Here is a 12,500-nt window from a genome sequence, read left to right as displayed (position 1 = left end):
TACAAAATGTAATGCCTCAACTCTTAGTGCTCGTCAGGGTGGGGGGTCCCCAGTTAAAATGTGATTATTTTGGGGGTCACGGCCTGAAAAGGTTGAGGACCACTGAGTTAAGATGCACGCTAGATGAGCCATGTATAGCTCAGTGTGTCTGGGAATGTCTGTCTCTACACCCAGCTGTAAATGTCACAGCACGTATCAACTCTACCATGCTTATTAACATGCCTGCTATTAGATCTACACACTGCACCGCGGTATACTGTAAACACACAGGCGTGTGTGTGTGTGTGTGTGTGTGTGTGTGTGTGTGTGTGTGTGCGTGCGTGCGTGCGTGCGTGCGTGCGTGCGTGTGTGTGATTAACATGTGTCCGTTATTAGAACGAACTCCAGAATTGCACACAGTATTAATACGCTGTAAACGCCATGGCATGTGTGCAGCCTCGTAAACAAACACGCTATGTTTTCGCAGCCCCAAGGAACTGGAGACATGTCACATGGAAGTTAATAGTAACACGCAATGTGACATGTTGTGAACTTAGATCTGCTACAGTATGTTCGCCATTCGACATGCAACAAAATACAATAGGGTTTAAAGGAGTAGTTCACCCCCTTAATGACTTTTTTTTCTGTTGATTAGTCACGCCATGGAGACTTGAGTTCAATAATATGTTTTGGTTTTGTCACATTCCTAAGACAATAATTTGATTACAATGAATTTACCCCCATTGATTCCGCATTTGGGTCCCCATCTGGAATCAATGGAGTTAAATTTACTATAATCTGTTTTTTGTCTTAGGAATGCGACTAATACAAAAAACATTATTGAACTCAAGTCTCCATGGCATGAGTAATCAATAGAAAAAAAGTCATTTTGGGGGTGAACTACTCCTTTAAGTGGTTAACTTAAAGGCCCTGTTCAGGGAATTAAGCTATTTCTTTATAGAAACATTTTTCAAGTAGAATGACTATTTCTGAACCACTGTTAAAAAAATTGGAACTTTATATTGCAGCATTGTGATATAAGACTGCTTTACGTTTTTTAATCATAACTGGGGTGTCATATTTTAATGCTTGTCACCGTGGTGCGTAATCTGCGCATCACGGTGATAGCTATTAATTAATTACTTTTGATAGGTTACTGAATAGCCTATGAGATCAGTTACTAGGCAAATTCATCCCTTCTTCCAGCTAGCCTGGTCGCTAACGTCCACACTGTTGCTGTTGCTCCTGCAGTGCTCTCCCCACCAAAGGTCTGTTACTACTAAGGCATCTCTTCTTCCCTTCATGTTAGTTAGCGCCGGTAGCTAAACGCTAACGCTAACGTTCACAATCACACTGTTGCTGTTCCCTGTCATTTTACACACACACACACACACACACACACACACACACACACACACACACACACACACACACACACACACACACACACACACACACACACACACACACACACACACACACACACACACACACACACACACACACACACACACACACACACACACACACACACACACTGTGCGTGCATCAATCCACACTCCACTAGCCTCCTCTGACATTCCACAGACCACTGCGTTTGGTTAGCAGTTAGCCTAGCGTTCCTTCTCCCCCTGTCAGACTGGTGCGGTGAGAAGCAGGCAACTGCTCAGGGGCGTCAATTGGGTATGGCAGGGGTATGCAGCTGCCATACCTTGGCTACAGGGGGAAATAATAAAAATGTACTTTTCATCGTGCCTGCTGCTAAGGTATGGCAACATGACTGTTGCCATACCTTAGCTTGTTCTGAACTGACGCCACTGCAACTGCTGCCCCACTCACTCAGCCAATCACGGTGTGTGTGTGTGTGTGTGTGTGTGTGTGTGTGGTGTGTGTGTGTGTGTGTGTGTGTTTGTTTGTGTTGTGTGCGTGCGTGCGTGCGTGCGTGCGAGTGGTGGAAAAAGTACTCAAATGTTTTACTTGAGTAAAACTGTAAAAGTATCACACTACTGCATACATTGTGGAAACTAACTAATGAAAATAATAATACTCAAGTAAAGTCAAAGTACCTGAATACAAAGTACTTGAGTAAATGTACTTAGTTACTTTCTTTTTTGAGTAAATGTACTTCAGTGCCCTTTTTTTTTTTTTTTTTTTTTTCAAATCAAGAAAACCAAAGTGGATACTTCTGTGAATGGGCGTGGCTTCATTGTGTACATAGGCCACGCCCCTACAGTCCTTGTCAGAAAGGCCAGAAAAATATGTATTGGATTTGACACACTTTGAAACACATTTTTTTTAACTTTTAGATTTTTTTCATCATTAAAATCTTGTCTGCTGGTTAATAATACATCACTCTGTTGTGTGACAAACTGAGAATACACTTGTTATCATCTTTATTTGACTGAACTCCCCCTTTAACCATTAATACTTGATTAAACCACTCTTTTCCCCTGTGACCTGTTACAGGGACATAATATTATATCTATAATAGGACTTTTGTGTGTTTGTGAGTTTTGGCTGGCGGTGGTTTTACAGCAAAACAGTAATCTTGTGTGCTGCCTACAAACATAAATATTGCTCATGGGTCTGGCTATTGGGGAGGTTACTTTAAATACAACATCATTTACTGTACATAAATATTGGATTGTTAGATTTTTGGGGGGTGCTTGAATGGGGTATGGGGCTGGGAGTTATGGGGTGAGGTGGTATGGGGGGGGGGGGGGGTGCTTTTAGGTAGGAAGGGGCAAAATAGCCGAAAGACGATGCGCTTTCTTTATCACTATAACTGCGGCCACATGACATCACTTCCTGGATAAAGGCCCGTCATTTCCTATGCCTAGAAGAAATGTATAAAATAAGCATCTCCATTTGTCCTGGATTTGTCTTCCTGTGTCTGTCCTTGAGAAGTTGCCCGCGCCCAAATGAAGCAGCTATTTCAAAAATGTCTTTCTTCCTGCCTCCGCCATTGTGTGTGTGTGTGTGTGTGTGTGTGTGTGTGTGTGTGTGTGTGTGTGTGTGTGTGTGTGTGTGTGTGTGTGTGTGTGTGTGTGTGTGTGTGTGTGTCTGTGTGTGTGTGTTGCATGCCCGTCCACACACACCTCTCCAACAACTTTACAATAGCATGACCACGTCTGTTGCCATGGCAATCCTCTTGCCCCCCGAACTTTGACCTTACGCGTTCTGAAGACAGAAGCAGAGGTGCAATAAGGGGCGATCTCTACACCGCCCCGCCCCTTGACCCTGTAAATAAATGTGTGTGCGTGTGGTGTGTGTGTGTGTGTGTGCGCGCGTGCATGCGTGTGTGATCTTGGGTCGGTTGGTCATTGACACGTCTGGCCCCATAGGGAAACAATTCCCCAAAGAGGACAAAGAAAGAGTGCTTTATACACGTGTGTGTACCGTATGTATGTGTGAGTGTGCGCACATATACATGCATATGTGTGCATGCAGTAGTGCGTGTGCACATACACATGGTTAGACCATTCATGGACACCTAAGAGCACATATCGTTGCTGTCACAAGTTTCAAATGTGTACGTGTTTTGGTAAAGCAAAGCCCTGCTTCATCATACAAGACCGTCGCACAATACTAGTGAAAACAGCAGATCTACAAGCACACAACGCCTCGCGATGCAAGGCGTTGTGTGCTTGTAGATCGTCTGTTTTCACTAGTTTAGTTAATCTTTTAGATGATACATACAAAACGAACGGTTTTGGACATACAAGGTTTCCACCCGACAGCGACGACATAACACCTTCTCCTCCACACACAGCTGAAACAGAGCGGTATTCTGTGAGATGTTTGGCTTTGTTCTGTGTGATGCCAGCCATGTTCCGGCCATTCGTGGTGAGTTTATAAACAGTCTGTGGCGCAGGCCTCCAAATAAAAGATGAGTATGCAGACAGAGACTACATATACTGTACCCAAGGTTGGTTATAATTCAAAGTAATGGTTGGAACTTGTAATGTTTATTCTGGAAAGCCTGGTCCATGGATTGATCGAAAAAACACTTCTAGAATCAGGACAGACATACACGCACACAAACACACATACACACACGCACAGACAGGCCGACACGTCATGTGACAGTGTGCTATGACCAGGGCAGGAATTTCATGGAGGCCATGGCCGTCGTTGCCCCTCAGTTTGGCCTTGTGCCCCTCCAAAAAATGGCATGACCTGAGGCCACAGTGGCCTTAATGCCCCAGGAGCTAACTGTACTACTTTCTCCTCCGTCTCTGTCTTGTCAATATGTAGACACCAGTGTCTCTTTCTTGTCATGTAGACCAGGGGTTTTCAAAGTGGGTGACGGGGCACCCTGGGGTGCCGTGACCGCAGTCCAGGGGTGCCGCGAAATCATTTGATAATATTTGGAATTTATTTGGACACTTGAAAAAAGAATTAGTATCATTTTAAACTTGAAGTACAAAGTTATTTTCACTCAGTTCTAACCAAAATGGCTATTATCTCATTCTCAACGTTTTCCAAGCAACATAATCACTAAAATATTGTCAATGTCAGGCAGAATCTCCAAGTTTCAAATGTGTACATCTTTTGGTAAAGTAAAGCCCTGCTTCATCATACAAGACTGTCACACAAAACTAGTGAAAACAGCCGATCTACAAGCACACTTGCTTGTAGATCTGCTGTTTTCACTAGTTTAGTACATTTTATAGATGATAAATACAAAACGAACGGTTTTGGACATACAAGGTTTCCACCCGACAACGACGTTATGCTAGAAATATAAGGTGCTGGGAGTGAAAATTATCTAGGGGTGCCTTGGATTAAAAAAATATTTATGGGGTGCCTTGAGACAAAAAAGTTTGGGAACCCCTGATGTAGACACCCATGTCTTTTGTTGAGTCCCCATTTTTAAACCAATCCAGTATCCTTTGATTTGTGCAGGGCTGAGCATGGATCAGATTGTAAATACCAATGTATTTATTTCACAACATATTACATTTAAAGCCATACTGTGTAAGATGCCCAACTAGTGGTCATTAGCCCTATAGCAAACCGCGGTCGCGTCCGCGTCTTTCGGACGTTTTTCGTACCTTCAGACCCCCGCGTCTGCCTCCACCTCGCTGAGATCTATCTTTTAAGGGGTCCCTTGTTCCTGTGCGTTCAGTAATTCCAGAGATACGGACTCCTTCACCCTGCCTGGTAGGCGAAATTACCTAGAGAAGGGATGGTACAAACGGGCGACAACAAATATGGCTGCCATAGCGACCCCACTTCAAGATGCGCTGTGATTGGCCGGCAGTTGTATAACCCTCGCTGTGATTGGCCGGTAGTGTGATGACGCAATTTTGGCGCGAGATCCGGTCCACGGCAAGGATCTCAGTTTACATACAGAGAAGGCTTTACAGGCTGAAATTCACGGCGCGGATCTTCTAAAACTTTTGTGATTTAATAGTTAGGAGAATTTTAAGATTTGTTTTATAAAAAAAGTTACATAGTACAACTTTAAAATCATCCTAAAATCTTGTTTTATTTGATGGCCTTCCTGCCCTGGCATTTGGCCTTTGTGCCTTCAAAACATGGACAACACCAAAGGCCAAGTCGCCTTGCCCCTAAAATGACTAAATTTCAGGCCTGGCTATGACACAACACATGGTACTCTACAGCAGTGGTTCTCAATCAGTGGTCCGGGGACCACCAATGGTCCTTGAGGGGGTCCCAGGTGGTCCCCAGCTAAAGGATGAAGAGTTGTTAACCAAATGGACCCTAGATCTTTAACTCTTGACAGTGTGAAAAGACAGTAAACACCTACTTAATTTACAAGAAGTCTACACAATCAGAGAATGCAGAGAATTGTTATTTTCTCTCCTACAGTACCACATCAATATACAGCTTGGATGGAATTGTGAACAGAATCCTATCCAATGATAACAACATATTTTTGGGTCTGAGAGGCTAAATCTCGTCAAATGGTGGTCCGTGGCTCAAATGCCAAACAAGAAATGGACCTTGATACTGTATGAAAAGGGTTGAAAACCACTGACCTATATGATCCATGCATTTAGTTGTGTCAACACATGGTGCTCAACTACAGTGATAGCTCTGCAGGACTCATGCTATATACTATATATATACGTGTCAGATAATCCCTCAATGACTGAGCTGGGATGAGATTACACACAGTCAATGCCACCGCTGGCCATTAGCGAGATGAAGGAGCACTGGCCTGGGATCAGTGCTGGGGGTCAACCTCTGGCTAATTACATGGAATGTTGAGAGCGTCTCTCCCAGTTAATCATTGGCCTGGATTATGATTGACAGGTGGATGGCGGAAGGCAACTGCCAGGCGTGTGTGTGTGTGTGTGTGTGTGTGTGTGTGTGTGTGTGTGTGTGTGTGTGTGTGTGTGTGTGTGTGTGTGTGTGTGTGTGTGCGTGTGTGCGTGCATGCTACAGCTGCCAGAATGCACAGACAGTGTTGGCCCAACTGTCACCACATTGGTGGTCTTTTTCACACTTCATTATGATTAACAGACTACAGTGTGTGTGTGTGTGTGTGTGTGTATGTGTGTGTGTGTGTGTGTGTGTGTGTGTGTGTGTGTGTGTGTGTGTGTGTGTGTGTGTGTGTGTGTGTGTGCGTGTGCGTGTGCATGTGTGCGTGCATGCTACAGCTGCCAGAATGCATCAAAAAGCAGAGTTTTAACAATAACGAGAGATGCTAAAGCCTGATTTACTTGGCTGCGAGCCTTGTGGAGCACCTCAAAATAGCAGATCTACAAGCTTACAATGTGTGTCTGTTGGCTGGGCAAACGTCTTGGGCTTCCCCATGAGCTTAAACGCTTTCTGAAGACAGAAGCAGAGGAGTAAGACCCCTTAGCTTGTAGATCTTTTGGAGCGCTACACTGGCACACAACAACAGTATAAACCAGAAGGGGAGGCCATGCATTCCCTGAACAAATGGAATAATAGGGCACTGGTACTCATATTGGGGTCGAGGATCTGCGTGAGACCTTGTGGGACCACAGAAAAAGGAGGAACAGTTTGAACACTTGAACAACCCTATTTAATCTTTGGGTATTCTAAAATAGATGATCTATAAGCTCTCAAGGAGTCGGCTATTGTTGACAAATTGTTGACAAAATGGTCTCTCGTAGGGGTCCCTGGCACAAGACAGGAAAAGTACCAAACACCAGGAAAAGTGTTTGGTCACAGCAGCGGTTGAAAAGTAATCCCCCGGTCTCCCGCAGCGACATCTTCACAAAACAAAACGACAGCCCGGCAGACAAACGAAATGAAACAAAACAAGGGGTATTTTCAGTGCCAAAAGGATTGCGCCGCCGAGCAAACAATAGCTCGGGTCGTCACGTTAACAAAGCACTACATGGTTGGGCCTATTGTTGCTAGCCTCATTATCTTGTTTGGAAGGTGGTTGCATTGACATGCACCACAGACAATGGCTGCAGACAGGACCCTGCAGGTAACGTGGTAACAGTGCAGGCACAGTTGATGAATGCGTCGTAGTCAATGAAAGCCTGCCTGCGATGGATCGCGGACGCAACGCAATGAGTCTAACACAGTTGTGAAACATGAGTAGACGAACATTGTCTTCCCTATAGGTATCTTTGGCTAACATGGAGGTGCTTCCTGACAAGGTCTAAAACACTGGCAATGAAACGCAACACCGCCGACCGTCTTGGTACGAGCCAATGAGTGGTAGGGTGGAGAGAGACAGAGAGAGAGAGAGAGACAAAGGGAAAGACAGGGAGAGAAAGACAGAGAGCGAAAGACAGGGAGAGAGAGACAGAGAGAGAGTGAGAGACAGACAGACAGACAGACAGAGAGTTGGGCTGGGCTGGGCGTGTAATTTGTGAGAGAAATGTACAAATCTCTGTTCCCCCAAAAAAAGGCACATGGCTTCCAGTTAGCGTGTTAGCTTTCCCTGAAGAATGCAACGGACGTTAGCAGAGCTGCTGCTGGACAACACACAAACACAACGGCTTGTGTTGGGGGCGAATAATGTCCCGTTTCAATTGAAGATCACATGAAGTGAAGTCAGCCGCACTTGAGATTTGATATACCGTTATTCATATGGGGGGAGGCTGAGTGTGTGCCACGTGTCAGGGGATATCTTCAGAAATAGAGTCAAATCCTGGAATAAATTCCTTACCAAAAGATTTATTCACCAATGTGTTTGTAAAGGTGTCTAGTAACACATCTCACAAAGACTGAAATTCAGTTTCCCTAGGAGAATCCTTGATAGCTGATGAAAGTTGGGGTCCCATTAAATTAACTATACAGGATAAAACACACCAAAATAAATATGCTTCAAGTAGCATGTGTGGGGTCAAACTAGGGTTTTTTCCTGATTCGGAATCCATTGCAAGCATTTGTTTTGCACAAAAAACATTCATTGGGCTAAAAACACCCCCACAAAAATATGGTTTAGTGATGAGTCATCATCACCTTTCACAGTTTTGTCAGAGCCGCCTTTTCCCCAAGGAATGTTTTTCGTGCAAAACAAAAATAGCTGATCAAAATAGCCGATCTACAAGCTTACAGCGCCTCGCAGCGCGAGGCGTTGTAAGCTTGTATATCTGCTATTTTTGGCTAATGTTTAACTCAGAATAAGGATGCTAGGGTTCAAGTGGTTAATGTAAAAACATGATCCTATCACACAAAGATTTGGCAGCCCCCCTGTAGTAACTCTGAGGACCCCCTAGGGGTCCCGGACCCCCAGTTGAAGACCTCTGTTCTAATACATACAGTATTATGCTCTGTCGTAGAAGTAGCAGAACTACAAGTTCAAAATGCGGTGGGGATGTGACAGATTAGAAGTTAGCCGGGTCGTTCATTTCATAGCAAGTTATCATTGAGCACAGTGTTACAGTATTGTCTGTGTCTTGTATGTAATGTATATATACTGTATGTATAGCTCTATAATATATCTATACGTCTGTCTGGTTGGTTGGCATTGTTGTATTAATGCCTGGCAGCCATGGAAGTTTGTTGGGAAAATAACACCCGCAATTGCCTACAATAAAAGCTCCGCTCATATAATATTACGCACGCAGGAGACATCTGATATATGTTGTGAAATAATCACGGCTCTTCCTTGAGATTGGTCTTAGTGAAGAAGGCAAGCTGACCCGCGTGGGAACGGTGGCTTCATGGCCACACAGTGAACTACTTCAATGTTTTACTTAAGTAAAAGTAATCAATACGGCAATATAAAAATAATCTGTTATAAGTCAACATTTTATTGAGTAAAAGTACAAAAGCATTGGCATCAAAATGTACTTAAAGTGCCAAAAGTAAAAGTATTCACTATGCAGAATGTCCCATTTCAAGTTTTCAAATGTATACAAATCTTTCCAAAATAGCAGATCTACAAGCCTGGAAATTGGAAATACAAAAAAAAGAAAATACCTCAAATTTGTACTTATGTACAGTACTTGAGTACATTTACTTAGTTACTTTACACCACTGCCAAATGGACCCGTAAAGGATGTCACGTAAGACATTTTTGTTAAAACAACTGTTAAATAACTCTGTATTCTGGCACTTACTCTAGAGTGTTTGTTCAGTACCAGGGGTCTCACCCCATCTCTCTAGCTCTTACGTGAAAACAAAATACATTTTCAGGTCGGGATACCAATCATGCCCAGTCAAGAGAGAAAGAACCCATAAAGCATCCAGGATAAACAAGTGATGAGTAAAAGAAATGGAGCAGACTAAAGCTAAACATGGAACTGGAACACTATAAATGTGTGATGATAAATGGATCTTTGTGGTTCCTTCTGATTGGATACAATTGATTTAACGTTTGTTAAAGAGCTGGAGAGACAGGGAGAACCTGTCATTGAACAAACACTTAAGGCCTGACCTGTCTCTACTCTCTCCGAAACCAAACTTTTCGTTGGAAAGATCCGGTTCAATTACAAAATGACGCCACTCGGAACTTCTGAAACGCATTACCCCAGGTTCGGAAAGCTGCACGTCGGAGAGTCGGAACTCTCTGACGAAAAGTTCGGTTTCGGAGAGGGTATGGACTGGCCTTTAGGCAGGTGCTTGCTTATATTGGAAAATAAAGCTTTTAAGCCAAGGGTCTTCAACAGGGGGTCCGGGACCCCTAGGGGGTCCTCAGAGTTACTACAGGGGGTCTTCCAAATCTTTGTGTGATAGAAGCTTTTTTTTCTCCGTTTTTATATTAACCACTTGAATCCTAGTGTCCATATTCTGAGAACTTTAGCCAAAAATAGCAGATGTACAAGCTCACTTGTAGATCGGCTATTTTCTGCAAAGAGGTATGGTGTAGAGGGGAAAAAGAGCAGACTAAGTACAGAGTGAAAGGTCAAGGGTGTTAAGTATTTGCGGTTCAAGTGGTTAAATATCTGAAAACACAAATTGACATGAATCTAAAATACACTGATGATTGTGCCGTCGAACGATGAAATTATATGGTATCTATGGGTTTTGGTGGTCCCTGCTTCATCTCTCTCTCGACTAAGGGGTCCTTGGCCTGCAGATCGGCAAGTTCCCCACAATAACAGAAAACAGAAAAGACAACAGTATAGAGCCCGGAGGGACTCCGCTCAACCATAATGGGGTTCAAGTGGTTAAACCGAAGGAATATCACTTAGAGACCATCTTTAAATGAACCAGAAACTCAGTGCCACCACACATGAACGGGTCTGGTATGCAACTGACAAACTTTTGACCCGTGAGTCAGAAGAAACACAGGCTCCGCTGTAGGTTTAAGGGGAAAGCCATAGCATAATTCACTGTCACACAAGACACTGAGAGAATGAGCTTCCTGCAGGCCAACCTCTCTGCTCTGGTAGAACCTGTGCTGTTAGATAACAAATAATGCCTCAAAGTCATGCCCGCCAAAAGCATGAACTTTTACCCCCTTTCCAGGCAGAAATCTTCCATTTTGTGTTTTCGAAATGTATAAAATCATTTGAAAATGCCAGATCTACATAAGTAGAACGCTAATCTAACAATCCATCATTCCATCAATTAACTAGTATTCGGATTCGGAATTTGTACAAAATATTCATTTTGAAGTTGAGTCAGAAACACACTCAGGAGTTTATTGTGTGCATTCAAAGTTAGCTCTGTGCACTCGCTGACACTAAACAGCAGTAAAATGTGGCGTTCACAAAACCACTCCCTGCGTTTGCTGACCACACCTTGCCTACTTTATCAATGATCTGTTTTTCAGGGTTTTCTTCTGTGATTAAAAGGTCTCGCTGCTGTCTTCCCAGGAGATAGCCAGAGTGAAACCCTACGCCGGAAAATCAACGTCTTCTCAGAAACAAAGGAGCCGGGGAAAACCCCACGGACGCAGCGGAGAGGAATATCCATTGATGGAGAGAATTAAATCTCTCGTTCAGCCTGTCAGAAGCACTTGATTTTCTACAATAACTGCTCAGAATGGTTCAAGACCAGCAGCTGCAGCACTAGACAGATAGAGAGATAAAGAACTAGAGCTATTTTCCTTCTATTTCTTAGTATTTCTGGGTCTCGATTTCGGAGAGTCCTGGATGATCAGCTCCAGTTCTGTAGTGTTCCAGGTCCAATGGACCAATCCCCAATCACATACACACCCATTGTAACTGTTACAATGGGTGTGTATGTGATTGGGGATTGGTCCATTGTGTCTTGCTCATCCATTTATTGAATCACTTCCAACGTCAGCTGTATCCTGCATGAGATCTCTCTTCTGACTGGATGAAATTGCCATGACATCCTATTCCTAAACTTGAAAATGTATTTTTTTTAGAGAGCCCTGTTCCTGAACAGTTTCTCAAAATTTCAAGTACTTTTTAAAAAGTTACAGACTTACATAAGGGTCAATATAGAACCCCCTCAAGGAATCATGAGAGTCCCTGGACCCCACATTGAGAAGTACTGCTCTATAGCAATCATTACTATGGGAAATATACTGTAGAGCTACAGAACACTGTGACAACATGACTGCTATACTGGACAGTATGGGGCCCATACTATGGGCATTGGTGACTTGAATAACAGCATGGCAGTGTGTGTGTGGATCAGTTCAACAGTTCAGGAGTCCAGCTAGCAGAGCCCTCCCCCTGCTATAGGGCCCTGCCGGACAGCAACTGGGGACCAGCTGTTAGCCCGCATCCATTCTCCAGTTTGCTGACGAGAGTAGACGCCGCCACACAGAGATGGAATTTTGACCGCCGGCCAAGTTCACTTCCCAGCAAAACAGGACAAAGCCCTTGTCCTCCTAGCGTCGTCGGGGGATTTCACCAATAAAGTAATTCACTTCGGGTATCTTCAGATCTCCCTCGGAATACAAATCTTATGACCCAGTCGAGTTATGACCCTGTTCGCTGTTTTGACAGCGGGACAATCGCTACTCCTGGTTTTTATAACCCATACCGGGGTTGTTAATTGCAATCACCTTGTATTTCCCCACATCAAACTAGTAAACTGTCGGGTGGAAACCTCATTATGTCCATAACTGTTACTTTTCGGGATATACTGTAGCACATTGACAAGCTCAAAACACGGCGCGAAGCGACGTATTT

The 12,500-nt window shown here is 43.8% G+C and overlaps 1 protein-coding gene across 1 annotated transcript in view; it reads right to left on the bottom strand.

Moving 5' to 3' along the window:
* The window catches only part of celsr1a (cadherin EGF LAG seven-pass G-type receptor 1a), a gene marked incomplete at its 5' end in the record, with an annotated part of 187,771 nt that overhangs the window by 85,806 nt on the left and 89,465 nt on the right, over positions 1-12,500 (bottom strand). The gene's annotated exons all lie outside the window — the stretch shown is intronic.

Source organism: Nannobrachium achirus (genome assembly GCF_963921795.1).
Source record: "Nannobrachium achirus genome assembly, chromosome: 23".
In the NCBI taxonomy this organism is placed as follows: Eukaryota; Metazoa; Chordata; class Actinopteri; order Myctophiformes; family Myctophidae; genus Nannobrachium; species Nannobrachium achirus.
This window is presented reverse-complemented; position numbering and strand designations above follow the sequence as displayed.